Below are 18,202 nucleotides of genomic sequence, written 5' to 3'. Positions count from 1 at the left end.
TCATGTTCCAGGATGAGTTTGGGAGGTATTCTCACACTTGATCACGTAGAATTCTCACAAGAACCCAATGGGATGGGTATCATGTCTCACATCTTGCGACAGATTGATGTCAAGAATCCACACCAATATGCAGGGTAGATTTCTGGCTCCAAGTCTTGATTTCCTTACACCAAAACAATTGAATAATTCATATTGTGATTTGTTTTAAATATTTTATTTGTTTATTCATGAGAGAGGCAGAGACACAGGCAGAGGGAGAAGCAGGCTCCATGCAGGGAGCCGGACGCGGGACTCAATCCCAAGACCTTGGGGTCACGCCCTGAGCCGAAGGCAGAGCTCAACCAGTGAGCTACCCAGGCACCCCCATACTGTGATTTCTTTTTGGCTTTGACTGAATGTTGGTGACTGACTTAACCACCTTTTTAAAATTAAAATAAAAATTACAAGAGGTAAAGAAATGAAGATGGGATGATAGCTTTAGAGGGGAGCAGGGCTGAGGGAATATTTATTTTCTCAAAGGAAGTAGAGATGTGAATATGTTATAGTCTTGGATGAAAGAAGACATATTGTAAAGTAGTGTGAGGACAGTTACGCATCAAGATAATTCATAGAGTATGGTAGGGACCAGAATTAAGCACCAAAGTGAGGCCTTGAATTAATGTTGGAAAGGAAGAGGGATACTTATTCCTTCAATGAAGGAAGAAAATAGAGAAAACAGTGGCACACTAAGATGAATTTTTAAGTAGGGGATGGAAGGAGTTGCAGGAAATCACGTCAGAAAGTGATTTGGGGCAATTGGCTAAAATATCTGTCTCTAGAAATCCAGAAGAGCCTGGCTAAACTTCATTACTTGGTTATGAGCATGGATTATGAAGTCGAACTGTCTGGGCTTCAGCCACGGCTTGTCTGTTTGCCAACTGAATGATCATGAGCAATTACTCTATCACTCTGCGCTTTAGTCATCATTTTAAATGGGGTGATACAGCACCAAGCTCATAGGGTTGCTGTGTGGAGTAAATGAGTTAATATATCTAAAGCTCTAGGAATGGTACCCTTTATACAGTAGACCTTAAAATAGGTGGGAGCTGCTGTTCCAGTTCCCTGCCACCTTAAGCATCTTGAATATTCTTTATTCTCTTCCTCTAGTATATATTTTCTTTGGAAGGTGTGGCTTAGCTGTACCAGGAGTGAAATGTGCTTTCCTCCACTTTTGCAAACATACTCGTGTACATGGAATGATTCACAGATAACTACGCTGGCCTTAATCCAGCTGATAGCTGTGATTGAGTGGAGTCTTTGTTATTTGAATTGTTCTATTTTTATTAAATAATTAAGAAGGAGTAGTTGGGATCCCTGGGTGGCTCAGCAGTTTGGCACCTGCCTTTGGCCTAGGGTGCGATCCTGGTGTCCCGGGATCGAGTCCCACGTTGGGCTCCTTGCACGGAGCCCGCTTCTCCCTCTGCCTGTGTCTCTGCCTCTCTCTCTCTATATCTATCATAAATAAATAAATAAAAATCTAAAAATAAAAATAAAAAAAGAAGGAGTAGTCAATCAAAAGAGACCATAGATAAAAGGACTGCTTTTAAAATTATTGAATGGCTGCAAAAAAAAAAAGATTGAATGGGGCAGCCTGGGTGGCTCAGGGGTTTAGCACTGCCTTCAGTCCAGGGCCTGATCCTGGAGACCCGGAATCAAGTCCCACATCGGGCTCCCTGCATGGAGCCTGCTTCTCCCTCTGCCTGTGTCTCTGCCTCTCTCTCTCTCTGTGTGTGTGTGTGTGTCTCTCATGAATAAATAAATAAAATCTTAAAAAAAAATAAAACGATTGATTGGGAATTCTGTAATAAAGTGACAAAGACAATTTATTGTACTTCAAGTATGCTAAAACACCTGATAAATTCTGAATTATTTTAAAAACAAAAATTTGGGATCCTGTATTACCATAGGAAATATAACCAATCTACTACATAGTCATAAATTAGTAAAATGCTGGAGTTTGGCCATAACATATACATAGTGAAGCTTAAAGTTCAAGGCCAACTGGAGAAAGACTCTTAAGTGTTGCATTAATGACAGGTTCATTGCTTTAAAGCTGCTACCTTCTTTTGATGTAACATGTAGACGGTCTCTGAATTTTGACTATTTTGACATATGATTGCTATTAGTGATAATAATGGCAACAAATCTCAGCAGCCATCCTAGCTGATTTTAGCAAAGGGAAAAATAATCTGATATAATACTTGCCTATTCTATATATTGCTACCTACATCCCCTAAAAGTGTGTTTTAATAAAATCTTTCTCGGTATGCCAAAGAAAACTACAGAATTGGCTATCTCTTAAGAAAATTCATTGCAAAATTTTGTGTTAAGCCAAAATTTTGTCCCCCCCATCCTTTGAAATATTACAATGACCTTATTTTAGAGGAGTCATCTTTTAATCTATCCACCAAAGAATCTTAAAGATACTTTAAAGCCATTTTAATGATGTGGAAACATAGCTTGATCAAGAATAAAATGAACAGGGCAGCCCTGGTGGCTCAGCAGTTTAGCGCCGCCTTCTGCCCAGGGCCTGATCCTGGAGACCTGGGATCGAATCCCACGTCGGGCTCCCTGCATGGAGCCTGCTTCTCCCTCTGCCTGTGTCTCTGACTGTGTGTGTGTGTGTGTGTCTCATAAATAAATAAAATGTTTTTTTTTAAAAAAAGAGTAAAATGAACATATTATGCAAAATGACTAGATATGCCCAGAAATGGAATTATGACTCAACCACAAGAATCTCTCAGAAATTACTGTGGAACAGTAGTAGATCATGAATGAGACTGTTTTCTCAAGCAAATGCTAGTTTAAAACTATAGTAGAAATTAAAAGAAAGGATGTGTAAAATAATCAGTGTTAATTTTAAAAACCACAGATTATAGTAATAAGAAAGACCTTGAAATATTTTCAATATATTACATGTACGATATAGAGTTTTATAGAGACTGAAAATTATGAGATATTCTCTAAAAGTAGTTTTCCAAATTAATTAAGGTTTATATAGTGTACATCAATATTTATCCTTTGTCTCATCTCAATTAGATTTTTCTTTTAAAAGAAGTACATGCAAAATAAACCTGCCATTTATACAGAGCTATTCTTACAGAAATGCTCCAGCACTTGCTGCCAAATATTTTTGAAATAGTTTGAAATATGTATCACCATTCAACATCTGCTTCTTCTCTAATTTTTTAAAACATGGAAATAGCTGTAGATAAGAGAAACTTCTTTGAAATGTTAGACTTTATTATACAAACATAAATTATGACATACACAGCTTTATCTTGAGACAAAAAACTACTAATTTGTATGTTGATAAAAGCACATGCTATTAGGATAAAAATTGTGACATTTTGTAGATTAAATATATATATATTTTTTCTAATATTTTGGAGCTAATAATCAGAACTAGTCAAAACTAAGGTTTTTTATTTAAAGTCCAGCTAAACTATTTGGGAAATAAAATATTTCCATTTAGATCTTTCATCCATTTTGAGTTTATCTTTGTGTATGGTGAAAGAGAGTGGTCTAGTTTCATTCTTCTGCATGTGGATGTCCAATTTTCCCAGCACCATTTATTGAAGAGACTGTCTTTCTTCCAATGGATAGTCTTTCCTCCTTTATTGAATATTAGTTGCCCATAAAGTTCAGGGTCCACTTCTGGATTCTCTATTCTGTTCCACTGATCTATGTGTCTGTTTTTGTGCCAGTACCACACTGTCTTGATGACCACAGCTTTGTAGTACAACCTGAAATCTGGCATTGTGATGCCCCCAGCTATGGTTTTCTTTTTTAAAATTCCCCTGGCTATTCGGGGTCTTTTCTGATTCCACACAAATCTTAAAATAATTTGTTCTAACTCTCTGAAGAAAGTCCATGGTATTTTGATAGGGATTGCATTAAACGTGTATATTGCCCTGGGTAACATTGACATTTTCACAATATTAATTCTGCCAATCCATGAGCATGGAATATTTTTCCATCTCTTTGTGTCTTCCTCAATTTCTTTCAGAAGTGTTCTATAGTTTTGAGGGTATAGATCCTTTACATCTTTGGTTAGGTTTATTCCTAGGTATCTTATGCTTTTGGGTGCAATTGTAAATGGGATTGACTCCTTAATTTCTCTTTCTTCATTCTCATTGTTAGTGTATAGAAATGCCACTGATTTCTGGGCATTGATTTTGTATCCTGCCACGCTACTGAATTGCTGTATGAGTTCTAGCAATCTTGGGGTGGAGACTTTTGGGTTTTCTAGATCTAAATGTGAGACAAGATTCCATCAAAATCCTAGAGAAGAACACAGGCAACACCCTTTTTGAACTCGGCCACAGTAACTTCTTGCAAGATACATCCACGAAGGCAAAAGAAACAAAAGCAAAAATGAACTATTGGGACTTCATCAAGATAAGAAGCTTTTGCACAGCAAAGGATACAGTCAACAAAACTCAAAGACAACCTACAGAATGGGAGAAGATATTTGCAAATGACATATCAGATAAAGGGCTAGTTTCCAAGATCTATAAAGAACTTATTAAACTCAACACCAAAGAAACAAACAATCCAATCATGAAATGGGCAAAAGACATGAACAGAAATCTCACAGAGGAAGACATAGACATGGCCAACATGCACATGAGAAAATGCTCTGCATCACTTGCCATCAGGGAAATACAAATCAAAACCACAATGAGATCCCACCTCACACCAGTGAGAATGGGGAAAATTAACAAGGCAGGAAACAACAAATGTTGGAGAGGATGCGGAGAAAGGGGAACCCTCTTACACTGTTGGTGGGAATGTGAACTGGTGCAGCCACTCTGGAAAACTGTGTGGAGGTTCCTCAAACAGTTAAAAATAGACCTGCCCTACGACCCAGCAATTGCACTGTTGGGGATCTACCCCAAAGATACAAATGCAATGAAACGCCAGGACACCTGCACCCCGATGTTTCTAGCAGCAATGGCCACAATAGCCAAACTGTGGAAGGAGCCTCGGGGTCCAACGAAAGAGGAATGGATAAAGAAGATGTGGTTTATGTATACAATGGAATATTACTCAGCTATTAGAAATGACAAATACCCACCATTTGCTTCAACGTGGATGGAACTGGAGGGTATTATGCTGAGTGAAGTAAGTCAGTCGGAGAAGGACAAACATTATATGTTCTCATTCATTTGGGGAATATAAATAATAGTGAAAAGGAATATAAGGGAAGGGGGAAGAAATGTGTGGGAAATATCAGAAAGGGAGACAGAACGTAAAGACTGCTAACTCTGGGAAACGAACTAGGGGTGGTAGAAGGGGAGGAGGGCGGGGGGTGGGAGTGAATGGGTGACGGGCACTGGGGGTTATTCTGTATGTTAGTAAATTGAACACCAATAATAAAAAAAAAATGCCAAGGGAAAAAAATATTTCCAAGTGAATTATAACAGTTAATTTTACTCCTAGAAAAATGAGAATATGTATTGAATTTAAAGGTTTTAAACATTCAGCAGATACACCTTCAGAACCTATCATTGTTTAGTGCACTGGGTTCCGTGCTATGTTGTATTAGCTTAAAAACTAAACTTTTGAACCAGGCTTTCTTTTTTTTTTTTTTAAGATTTTATTTATTTATTCACAGAGAGAGGCAGAGACAGAGGCAGAGGGAGAAGCAGGCTCCCTCTTGGGGTCCATCAACAGATGAATGGATAAAGAAGATGTGGTTTATGAATACAATGGAATATTCCTCAGCCATTAGAAAAGACAAATACCCACCATTTGCTTCCACATGGATGGACCTGGAGGGTATGATGCTGAGTGAAATAAGTCAATTGGAGAAGGACAAACATTATATGGTCTCATTCATTTGGGGAATATAAATAATAGTGAAAGGGAATAGAGGGGAAGGGAGGAGAAATGGGTGGGAAATATCAGAAAGGGAGACAGAACATGGAAGACTCCTAAATCTGGGAAACGGGGATCCCTGGGTGGCGCAGTGGTTTGGCGCCTGCCTTTGGCCCAGGGCGCGATCCTGGAGATCCGGGATCGAATCCCACGTCAGGCTCCCGGTGCATAGAGCCTGCTTCTCCCTCTGCCTGTGTCTCTGCCTCTCTCTCTCTCTCTCTCTCTCTCTCTATCAAAATAAATAAATTTAAAAAAAAAAAAATAAATAAATCTGGGAAACGAACTAGGGGTGGTGGAAGGGGAGGAGGGCGGGGGGTGGGGGTGACGGGGTGATGGGCACTGAGGGGGGCACCTGACAGGATGAGCACTGGGTGTTATTCTGTATGTTGGCAAATTGAACACCAATAAAAAATAAATTTATTATTAAAAAAAAAAAAAAGAAGCTGCAGGCTCCCTGCAGGAAGCCCAATGCGGGACTTGATCCCAGGACCCTGGGGTCACGCCCTGAGCCTAAGGCAGGCGCTCCACAACTGAGCACCCCAGGCGTGTACCAGGCTTCCTAAACTAATGTGCCATGTGAGCTTCAGTGTAACAGTGGGGTTGTTGCAATAAAAGAAATTGCCCCTTTGTTCGATAAATGTGATCACTTTAGGTTTCTCTACTGCAGAGCTTTTCAGACCCTAATACATACTGTGAATCTGGAAAAGGGCTATGGACACATCTTTCACAATCTTATTTCATCACAGAGCCTCTCTGGGGAAGGAAGGAAGAATAGGGTACACAGCCCCCATGAAATCATTACCCACTGATTTGTGCACATTCAATAAGACTGTTGGGTAAGCAGTCCTCAGTTTTCTAATCGTTCTTTGTCTTTTATTTGGCTCTCTGGGATTTCCCAAAAGAAGGTTCATTTCTTATCTCTTCTTTAATCCACTCCTTAGTCTGTACTTTACTTTTGTACATGCCATGTTTCTGGGCTGTTGTCTGTTACTCTGCTCTTCACGTTGATGCTTCTTGTACCATCTGTGGTGGTGTTGGCATCATCTCGGCCTACCTGCAGGACCATGACCTGTCCCGATCCCTGGTTAAGGAAGGTTCAAAGACAACCAGCTTCTCTGCTACCTGTTCTTGGACGTCCTCACTATTTGACCTGTGTTAGATCAAGGGTTATCTGACCAGTAGAGAAACATTTTCTTCATCTCAGGCTCGCTTTTTTGTTTTGTTTACAAGTGAAAGGGGTGAAAGTGAAAGTGAAAGGGCAGTTATTATTCCTCAGAAGAATTGGCTTGATGAAGTTCTTGGAGTAGGAACGAATAGAGTTGTTTCATGTTTACCTCATGGTCTTCTCTTTCTCAATGACCATAGGTAGCCCTCCCTACTGCAGAATGCCCGATCTGATGGCTTCAAATAGCTCTTTAGACTCTATCCTCAACCACCACCAGTCTCTTTCAATAAGGACTTGTTTTACAAAATTCAGCCCACTGGACCAGTTATTCTCCATGTATGCTTTTATCCATTATTCCATATTCTCCATTCCAATTCCATATATTCCATATTCTCCACTTACAATTTTTCTTCCAAGGGAGCCCCTTGCTCTCTATCAGCTGTTATTTGGCCTTGGATACATTTTACCCATCCCTGTACAGCAGCCTATCACATGTCTATCTGTAACTAAAGACCAAATGTGGACAGGCTCAGTTTTCTACGTGGTTCCCTGGTCTCATGTAACCAAGGCAGATAGCTTAATGCTATTTGGAATGTCACCTATTTTCATTTGCTACAATTCCCATCCTCAGCTGTGACACAGCTGGGACAACTCTTTCAATAAACTCGATGAAACAAAGATATCAAATTAGAACTAAGAGAAATTAACTAATGTGTGACATGCTATAATTCAGAATATATTTCTGGGTTAGAACTAGATTTTTCCAGTATTTGTGAATAAATGAAAAGTTTCATATATACCTTTTTCAAGAAAGATTGAATTTTTTTCAAAAATAAAATGACATACGTCTGTTTAAAATAACCAAATATATCATCATAAGTATTTGCAATGGTCTGTAAGTAAAATTGACAACATCACCAAATTTCTGTTTGTTGAAGTCTAATTTATTTTCATCATAAGCTAAATACTTTTGAGGTTTCCATGATATTAGCTATGAAATGGTTCAACAGCATGTACCATGAGCTTCTTCAGTTAGAGGAATCATACTAAGCACAAATTGTAATGGCATTGATAAGGAAAACAGTTTCAAGTCTATCAAAATAGTGAACTGTTCTTCCAAGAAAAATTAATTCTAAAAATGTCTCCTCACTATATTCTAGTTAAGAATATGAAGGATCAAAACATAACGAATGGAAGGCTGGAAAGAATAATCAGAGAGAAAGAATACATTTGTAGAGAACTTAGGAAAAATGCACAGATATTTCAGACATAATATTTTTGGACAAAGCTAATATTTTAAGAGATCAGTTGATAAATATTTAAGTTTAGAAATGTCTTAAAGAGGGACGCATGGGTGGCTCAGTGGTCAAGCATCTGCCTTCGGCTCAGTGTGTGATCCTGGGGTCCTGGGATCGAGTCCCACATCGGGCTCCCCTCATGGAACCTGCTTCTCCTTCTGCCTGTGTCTCTACCTGTCTCTCTCTCTCTCTCTGTATCTGTCATGAATAGATAAATAAGATAAAATCTTTAAAAAAAAAAAGAAATGTCTTAAAGAATGTCTGAGACTAAAAAATTCAGTTTAGTGGCACAAGTGACAATGGACAAGGTCTGTATGCATTGGACAGAGTGGTGCAGACAGAGGAGGTGTTTGGGAAAAGCATTCTCTTTAGACCGTCTAAGAGAAAGTTTTACGTTGGCTAAGAATTGAAACTGTCTTGATTGTTGAGGAGGAAGATGGAAGTTCTTATTGGATCCAACTGTATAATATTTAGTTTCTTAAAAAATTTAAGTAACCCTAAATTAATTTTAGAGTAAAACACATACAGTATGTATGCATACCATAGTTTGAGCTTCATCATCTCAAATAATCTATGTAAGTTTTTATTTACATCATCTCTCAGTTCCCACCAGGAACTGAGAGATCTGTGTTCTACTTTTCCAGCTTCTCCAGGATCATTTGACAGGTGCCTCTCTGCAACGCCTTCCTTTATCCATTATTTGTTCTTTCCCACATATGAAGTTCAACCTGCTTCATAGAGTTTTCAAATTTTCCATGTTATATTTTCTGTTTGAAAGCATATTTCGGGCAGCCCGGGTGGCTCAGCAGTTTAGCACCTTGCCTTCAGCCCAGGGTGTGATCCTGGAGTCCTGGGATCAAGTCCCAAGTTGGGCTCCCTGCAGGGAGGGAGCCTGCTTCTCCCTCTGCCTGTGTCTGTGTCTCCCAAGAATATATAAAAAAAATCTTTTTTTAAGTGTATTTTAAGGTTAATATATTGCAATATGACATTTTCAGCATTATAGTAATGATTTTTCTCATATAAAATATTATTTTGAATGGAAGGCAGCAATATTTGAATTGGATGTAAAGAATGGGTAAAGTTTGAACAGATTGGTGTTAGTAAGAAGTGGACTCAGCGAAGCAGCGCCCAATAAGGCATGTTTATTTGTTGAGGCATACAGAGAAAAGTAGGAGGGCTTGCTGTTGGGTGGAGCCGTATTTGAATCCTAGACCTGCTGATTCCTAGCTCTAGAGCCTTGTGCAAGAACTGAGCTATGTGTCAGAGCGTGATGGGGATACGTGCTTATGGTGTATGCATATCCATAAAATGGATACATTTTACCCATCCCTGTACAGCAGCCTATCACATGTCTATCTGTAACTAAAGACCAAATGTGGACAGGCTCAGTTTTCTACGTGGTTCCCTGGTCTCATGTAACCAAGGCAGTATGGTGATTATATGGTGTATGGTGATTATATTTGATGTGGCAGAGAATAGGGCACCACTGAACATCACAGAAGATTGGAGAATGAAAACGAAAGTTATATAAAACAATACAATTATACAATGAGGGATTAATGGATCTTTTTGTCTGAATGGCAAGCTGCAGTTGTCCCTTGAACACGTGGGAGGTAGGGGCCCTGCCCACCCATGCAGATGAATACCACATACAACTTGGCTCTTCCAGACAGTCTGCTATTGACTGGAAGCCTTACTAATAATGTAAACAGTCAATTAACATACATTTTATATGTTATGTATTATATACTGCATTCTTATGATAAAGTAAGGTAAAGAAAAATTATAGAAGAGAAATTACATCACAATACTGTGCTGCATTTGTGGGGAAAAAATCTTTGTATAAGATGCCTGCATGGTTCAAATCTGCGTTATCCGAGGGTCAACTGTATTTGGGTTTAATGATAAAACAATAAGTGAATTGGAAATTTGAAGTCCATTTTGAGGGAACAAACACAAATGGATAGAAAAGGCAAAATATTATGAATATGGTTTTGTTCATGATGTGTATTTTTGAAAATGTTTTAGATTTTCCCTCCACAGACTTATTGGCTGATTAATTGATCCATTAGTCCCCTATTGTATTTCGCTAATATTTATGTGTTCCATCATGACTCCACTTGAGAGCCTCCATGAAGCTGCCTCTGAGACCCTGGAAATAAAGTAAGATGTCCTCTGGGAGTTGAATGATGAGAACACACATATTGGTTCAGAGAAGACATCTACAAAGCCATCTTAAGGACACTGGCTGTCTTTAAGACCAACATGGAGTAAAACCCAGATAAGCCAATCACAAGAGCCACTAATTAGGTAGAGAAACACAAAAAGAAGAAAGGAAAGTCAAGCCATAAAACACTGACAGTGTGCAACCCTATACTCTATAGGGAAGAGCTCATCTTAAGTTAGCTCACACTTTATCCTGTTGGTAAGGCCATATTTAATATCTTCTTAAAGGTACTTATTTTTATAATCTAAAGGCTAGAACTTGGCTCACAGATATGATTAACTTGGCTTGCTTAGAGGTTCCTTAAAAATATTACATTAGTTTCGTAATACTGCCATAATAATACATCACATATGTGGTGGCTTAAAGCAGCACAAATTTATTATCTTTTATTTCTGGAAACCAGAAGTCTGAAATGGGTCTTATTTGGCTAAAAACAGGTGTGGGTAGGCTTTATTCTTTTTGGCAGCTGTAGGGGACAATTGATTTCTTTATCTTCTCCAGCTTATGGAAGCCACCTGCATTATTTGTCTCAAGTCCCCTCTTCCATCTTAAAATCCAGAAATGTTGTACCTTCGAATATATCTCTGACTCTAACCCTTGCTTCGGTCATCACGTCTCTTTCCCTGCTTTTTCCTTTCTCTTAAGGACCTTTATGATTAAATTAGGCCCACTTGGATAATCTAGGATAGTCTCACCATCTCAGGATCTTAACTGAATCACACCTGCAAAATCCTTTTTTGTCAAGTAAGGTTATATTCTTATAGCTTCTGAGGGTTCATGGGTACAGTTGGGAAGCTGTTATTCTATTATAAATTCAAAGATCTATAAATATGAGGATAAATATTAATATTTAAAATTCCAGAGTTTCTTGAAAAAATAAAAGATCAGAGGAAGTCTCAAAGATGGCAATGTGGATCATTTCCGACTTTGCGCCCGGTCATAAGAGCAACCAAATCTGTTCAAGAATAAGATACCACTGAGAAAATCCTAGAACATGAAGGTGAAGCTGAAGCACCCTTAAGCTCCTCAGAGACCAAGGCAGACTGCATTAAAAGTAATAGAAGGGTCTACCTGTTAACTGCTTAGACCCTCCCCTCAGGACGATGCAACATCCTGTGGAGAAGTTTTCCCTGAGCCTCTGATTCCGCCAGTGAGTAAAGAGCAGCCAGGTGGGACAGCCAGCCTCCCCAGGATTGTGGGTCATTTTCTAGGAGCACTTATTCTGATCTCATATCATGGAGGTTTACAGGGGAATCTGCAGGGTCCAGGCACTGGCGCTCTGACTGTGATGGAGAAGCGGGAAAGTCTGGAAACAGCACACAGTTCTTGGCAGACTGAGCTCATAACTGAAGTGCCCAAGTAGTAATCCCAACCAGTGGCTTTGTTCATCTACGGAACTAAGTTGGGGGTGTATTCTGACCTGGGAACTTGGAAGGATGCCAGTCTGCCTGATTTGGATCCTCAGATGAGGAGTTTTGCACGCTCTAGCACCCTGTTTGCCCGCACGTGAGCAGGGTACTGAATTACAACCCCAGCCGCTGTAGAGTGCCTTCCAGCCCCATCCCCAGAAGGGCTAATGAAAACCTGAAAGCTGTGCACCCCAGGGTTGCTCAAGCCAAGAAAATCTCAGAGCAAAGCCAGTGGCCCCATCCAGTCAGGGAAGTTGGGATGCAAATTGGCTTGAGGTAAGATAAGAGCTTTGCTAGTTTTAGAGCTCTTCTCCCTCTGCACTCAGGCAGGGACTCTAATTTGTAACCCTGCTTATTGCTGACTATATCCTTCACCTATCTGAACAGGAAGCCTAATCATGGTTAGCTGGATGGTAAGCTGTATGGCCCACTCAACTGCCAAGTGCTTACAGTGGCACCTAAATAGAGAACACATTCTGTGGCTTCCCCTATCTGTAGAACAAACCTAAGTGGCCTAGCTTGACCAGGGAATTAAGTATACACTGGGGCCTGATTCAGGTCCCCAAACAATGAGTGTCTAGACCACAGGCCCTAGACGCTTGCTCTGTGAGTGCAGGGAAGCCAATTCATAATGTCATCTACCACTGAATAGGGTCCCAACTATATGTAAGCCTGACCAGAGAACTTGGGCAACTGCATAGCACATCCTGCAACCTCACTTGGGTAGGGACTTAAGCCAGCAGTCCAATCCAACTGTTTTCACCAAGTGGCACACCTCCCATCCTCATCCTTAGAACTCAAACAGTTGCCTTGCCCTAAATTGGTCCATAATAGAAGGTTCATCTTGCCCAAAGACATTATCAACAGACACACCCAGAAACCCAAACTGAGCTGGCTGGTGAAGAACTGCCTTTGCCAGAGCAAACCTGTAAAAGCCTAGAAGAGGAGCTCATTAATCAAATGAGCAGATACCAATGTAAAAAATCTAGGATCACAAAAAATCAGATTATTATGACACCACCAAAGGAAATTATTAAAACTCCAATAACTGACCCTAAGGAAATTATTATCTATGAAATGCGAACGAATTCTGAATCATTCTCTTAAGGAAGTTTAGGGAACTATAAGAAAACACAGGCAACTAAATGAAATTAAGAAAACAATGCATGAACAAAATGAGAAATTTGACAAGGAACTAGCAATCATAAAAAAAATAAATTCTGGGGTTGAACAATATAATAACTGAAAAATTCAACACAGAGTTTCAAAAGTAGAGTTGACCATGGAGAAGAATCAATGGCCTGGAGGGCGGGACACTGAAAATTACCCAGTCAGAAGAGCAGGAAAAAAGAGAGAGGAGAGGAAAGAGAATGAAAAAGAGGAGCCTGCTTCTCCCACTGCCTATGTCTCTGCCTCTCTCTGTGTGTCTCTCATGAATAAGTGAATAAAAACTTAAAAAAAAGAATGTAGCAAAAAAAACCCCACAAATACATAATCTGTTATTAGTTACACAATATAAAAAACATGTAAATTATAGCAGCAATAACCTAAAATATGACAGGAAGAAAGAAATAAATCAATAAATCTTTTTTAAAAAAGACAGGAAGAGAAGTAAGAGTGTCAAGTATATATATTCTACTGAAGTTGTGTTGTTGCCAGTTTAAAATAGAGTGCTACAAGTTTAAGATATTTCATGTAAGCCTCATAGAAACCACGAGGAAAAATCTGGCAGGAATTACACAAAATAGAACATAAGAGAGAAGTCAAAGCATACTGATACCAAAAGACATCAAAACACAGTAAAAGACAGTACGATAAGAAACAAGGGACAATGGATCTACAAAACAACTAGAGCAAATGTAAGTCCTTACCTGTCAATAATTTATAGATCAATGAATTGAGATCTCCAGTCAAAAGACATGGAAAGGTTAAAGGTTAACCACACGCATACACTAAAAACCAACAATAGGCTGCCTACAAGAGATTCATATTAGCCTTAAAGACACTCATAGACAGAATGGAGAGATGGAAAAGACATTTCAAGCAAATGGTGACCAAAAAAAAAATTCAATGCAATCCCTACCAGTATTCCAATGGCATTTTTTTAAAAGAAGTAGCGAAAAACAGTCCTAAAACTTACATGGGACCACAAAACCAACTAAAAAGACAAAGCAATCCTAATAAAGAACAACAAAACAGGACGTATCAGACTTTCTCATTTCAAGATATACTATAAAGCTATAGTCATCAATGCAGTATAGTACTGGCACAAAAAAGCAGAGAAATAGACCAGTAGAACAGAATTGAGAGCCCAGAAATAAACTCAAGCATACATATGGTGAACTAACATTTGACAAGGGAGGCTGGAATACTCAATGGAGGAAAAAAAAATAGCTTCTTCAATAGGTGGTGCTAGGACAGCTGGATATTCACTTAAAAAAGAATGAAACTGGACCTCTCTTATACCACTCACAAAAATTAACTTGAAATGGATTAAAACTTAATGCAAGACGTGAAATCATAAAACTTCTAGAAGAAAATATGACTTTGGTTTTGGTTATGATTTTTTTGGATATGATATCTAAAGCACAAACAACAAAGGGGAAAATAAACAAGTGGGACTACATCAAATTAAAAAGCTTCCGCACAACAAAAGAAACCGTCAACAAAATGAAAGAAAAAAAATTTATAGAATGGGAAAAAGTATTTGCAAACCATATGTATGATAAAGAATTACTATTTATTTTTATTTTTTTTTTTAAAGATTTTATTTATTTATTCATGATAGTCACACAGAGAGAGACAGAGAGGCAGAGACACAGGCAGAGGGAGAAGCAGGCTCCATGCACTGGGAGCCCGACGTGGGATTTGATCCCGGGTCTCCAGGATCGCGCCCTGGGCCAAAGGCAGGCGCCAAACCGCTGCGCCACCCAGGGATCCCCAAGAATTACTATTTAAAATATATAAAGAACTGATACAACTCAATAGCAAAATGTAAATAACCCAGTTCTCCAAAGAAGATATATGAAAAGCTAACAGGTACATGAAAAGATGCTCAACACCACTTGTCATTAGGAAAATGCAAATGAGAGGCTCAGTGGTTGAGTGTCTGCCTTCAGCTCAGGTCATGATCCCAGGGTCCTGGGATTGAGTCCCGAATCATACTCTCCACAGGGAGCCTGCTTCTCCCTCTGCCTATGTCTTTCTGCCTCTCTCTGTGTCTCTCATGAATAAATAAATGCTTAAAAGTATTTAAAAAAAAAAAAGCAAATGCAAATGCAAACCACAAAGAAATATCATCTCATACCTGTTGGAATGGCCATGGCCAAAAAGACAAGAGACAACAAATGCTGGTGTAGATACGGAGTAAAGGAAACTCTTGTTTACTATTGGTATGATTGTAAATTGGTACAGCCACTATGGAAAACCATATGGAGGATCCTCAAAAAATGAAAAATAGAGCTACAATATGATTCAGTAATTTCACTTCTAGGAATATATCCCAAGATAATGAAAATTCTAATTTGAAAAGATATCTGAACACCCATATTCATAGCAGTATTATTTATAGTAGTCAAAACATAGAAACAACTTAGTGTCTATCAAATGGATGAATGGATAAAAAAAGTTGTGAGATATATATAATATATATGCTATATTTTCATAATTTGTATATAAATTATACATGTATATAAAATGCAGCCATAAAAAATGAGAAAATCCTACCATTTGCAACAACGTGGATGGGACTTGAAGGCATTATGCTAAGTGACATAAGTCAGAAAGAGAAAGACAAAATACTGAGTGATCTCAGTTATAACTAGAACTCTCATAAACTATTGATAGACGTGTGAACTGGTATAACCACTTTAGAAAATGATTTTTCAATATTTAGTAAAACTGAATCTGTATCCTATGATCCAATAATTCCATTCCTTTGTGTATGCATTTAACATATTTTTACCAAAAGACATATCCAAGAATATTCATAGTAGCACTATTTGTAATTGCCCTGTGTTGGGCATTGCCAAGACCACCCCGCCATGTTTGATGATAGGCTAGAAGACTCATAGGACTCAACAAGCCCAGAGGCCTGCTCATCAGTGTAATATGTATAGCAAAAGGGTAACAATGTAAAGCAGAATCAGCATAGGGAAAAGCTTATGGGGTAAAGTCCTGAGGATCTTGGAAAGCTTCCAGAATCCTGTCCCAATGGAGTCACACAGGACATGCTTAATTCTTCCAACAAGAAGGTGTAACAACATCTGTGAAATACCGTCTTCCCAGGAACCTCTCTAGAGACTCAGTTCTCCAGGTTTTTGTTGGGGCCAGTCAAGTATGCAGCCTCTTCCTGGCATGTACCAGAATTCCAGAAAGAAAAGCAGATGTTCACATAAACCATATTGTTCTTATGAACAATTTGGGTACAATAAGCCTTTCTTAAAATTAGGGTGGTGGGAAATCTTCCAAAATCCAAGTTCTCAGCTACCAGCCAAGGGCCAGAGTGCCTGCAATCCTGTCTGAGAATAACGTCAGGTCTGCTATGTTAACTTGTTCCTGCACAAGCTCTAAACTGGAATTAATTCAAAAGTCTATCAACAGTAGAATGGAACAATGCATAAATACATTTTTGTGTATTTATACAATGGAATATTATATAACAATGAGAATTATAGTCCAAACTCTTATGCAATATAGATAAAACATAATGCTGAGCTAAGGACACCAAACATTGTATGTTTCTATTTGTATAAAGTTCAGAAATAAGTAAAATCGATCACCATAGTGATTGAAGTCACCTGGAGAAGTTATAACTGAAATAGGGGAGCTTCTGAGATCCTGGTACTGTTTTTGTTTTGTTTATTGATTTGAGTGCTGATTATATGTTCACTGCGTAAATATCCTTTGGGTCAGCACTTATAATTTGTGCTCTATTCTGTATTATGCTATATTTCAATAAAAACTTTACTTAGCATCAGTTTTTAAACTAAAAAAAAGGGCAGCCCTGTGGCTCAGATGGTTAGTGCCACCTTCAGCCCAGGGCGTGATACTGGAGACCTGGGATCGAGTCCCACATCGGGCTCCCTGCATGGAGCCTGCTTCTCCCTCTGCCTGTGTCTCTGCCTCTCTCTCTCTGTACCTCTCGTGAATAAATAAATAAAATCTTTAAAAAAATAAAAAAAATAAATCCTTTATATATTTAGGCAGAAAAAACAAGTTATTTTTTTTAAAAGGTTTCTGAGACTACTATTGTATAATATTAAAATAAATAAAACTTCTGTATAATTTTTAAACAATAAAATATGTATAATTTAGTGAATATTTATACCAGGTACTCTACTGAGTTGTGTTATATTGCTCTACTCTCTCCAGTATCATAGCCATTAGATATATGTGCTTACTGAGTGCTTGAAATGTGGCATGTCTGAATTTACATATGCCATATGTTTATCCTATAAATGTATATTATACCTGTATGGTATAAGTATAAAATATACACATTTTGAAGACAGTATAAAAAGAATATTTTTATGTTATTTACATATTGAAATGGCATTGTATTATTGAATATATTGGGTTAAGTAAAATATATTATTTAAATTAATATCTTTTTTTAAAAAAAAGATTTTGTTTATTTTAGAGAGAGAGTGTGTGTGTGCACGTGGGAGGCACAAGGGAAGGCACGAGGGAGAGAAAACCCTCGAGCAGATTCCCTGCTGAGCATGGACCCTGCTGTGGGGCTCAATCCCAGGACTCTGAGATCATGACCTGAGCTGAAATCAAGGATCGGCTGCTTAAGTGTCAGGGACCCCTATCTTTTTGTTTTTACCTTTTACATGTGAGTGCTAGAAAATTTAGAACTACATATGTGATCCATGTTATATCTCTACTAGAGAGCATTAATATCCACCATGTTATTAGTTTCTTACATCAAGCCTGAGAGATAATAGTCCCATTTTATAGATGAGAACACTGAGATGTAGAATATAAAGAAAAGGATATGTAATTTATAAAGATCACATAGCAAGTACTTAGTAGAGACAAAATTAAATATACATATTTCTAGGTCCTGGTTGTTCATCTCTGTGCTATACTCTCAGAAGATAGAGACATGCTACCTACCAGATTTTGGGGGGGAGAGTGAATTTGACTCAAGAATTCTATATCTCACTGAGATATA

The sequence above is a fragment of the Canis lupus genome, chromosome 36 (assembly GCF_011100685.1).
Source record: "Canis lupus familiaris isolate Mischka breed German Shepherd chromosome 36, alternate assembly UU_Cfam_GSD_1.0, whole genome shotgun sequence".
Lineage (NCBI taxonomy): Eukaryota > Metazoa > Chordata > Mammalia > Carnivora > Canidae > Canis > Canis lupus.
Note: the sequence above shows the minus strand (reverse complement) of the source record.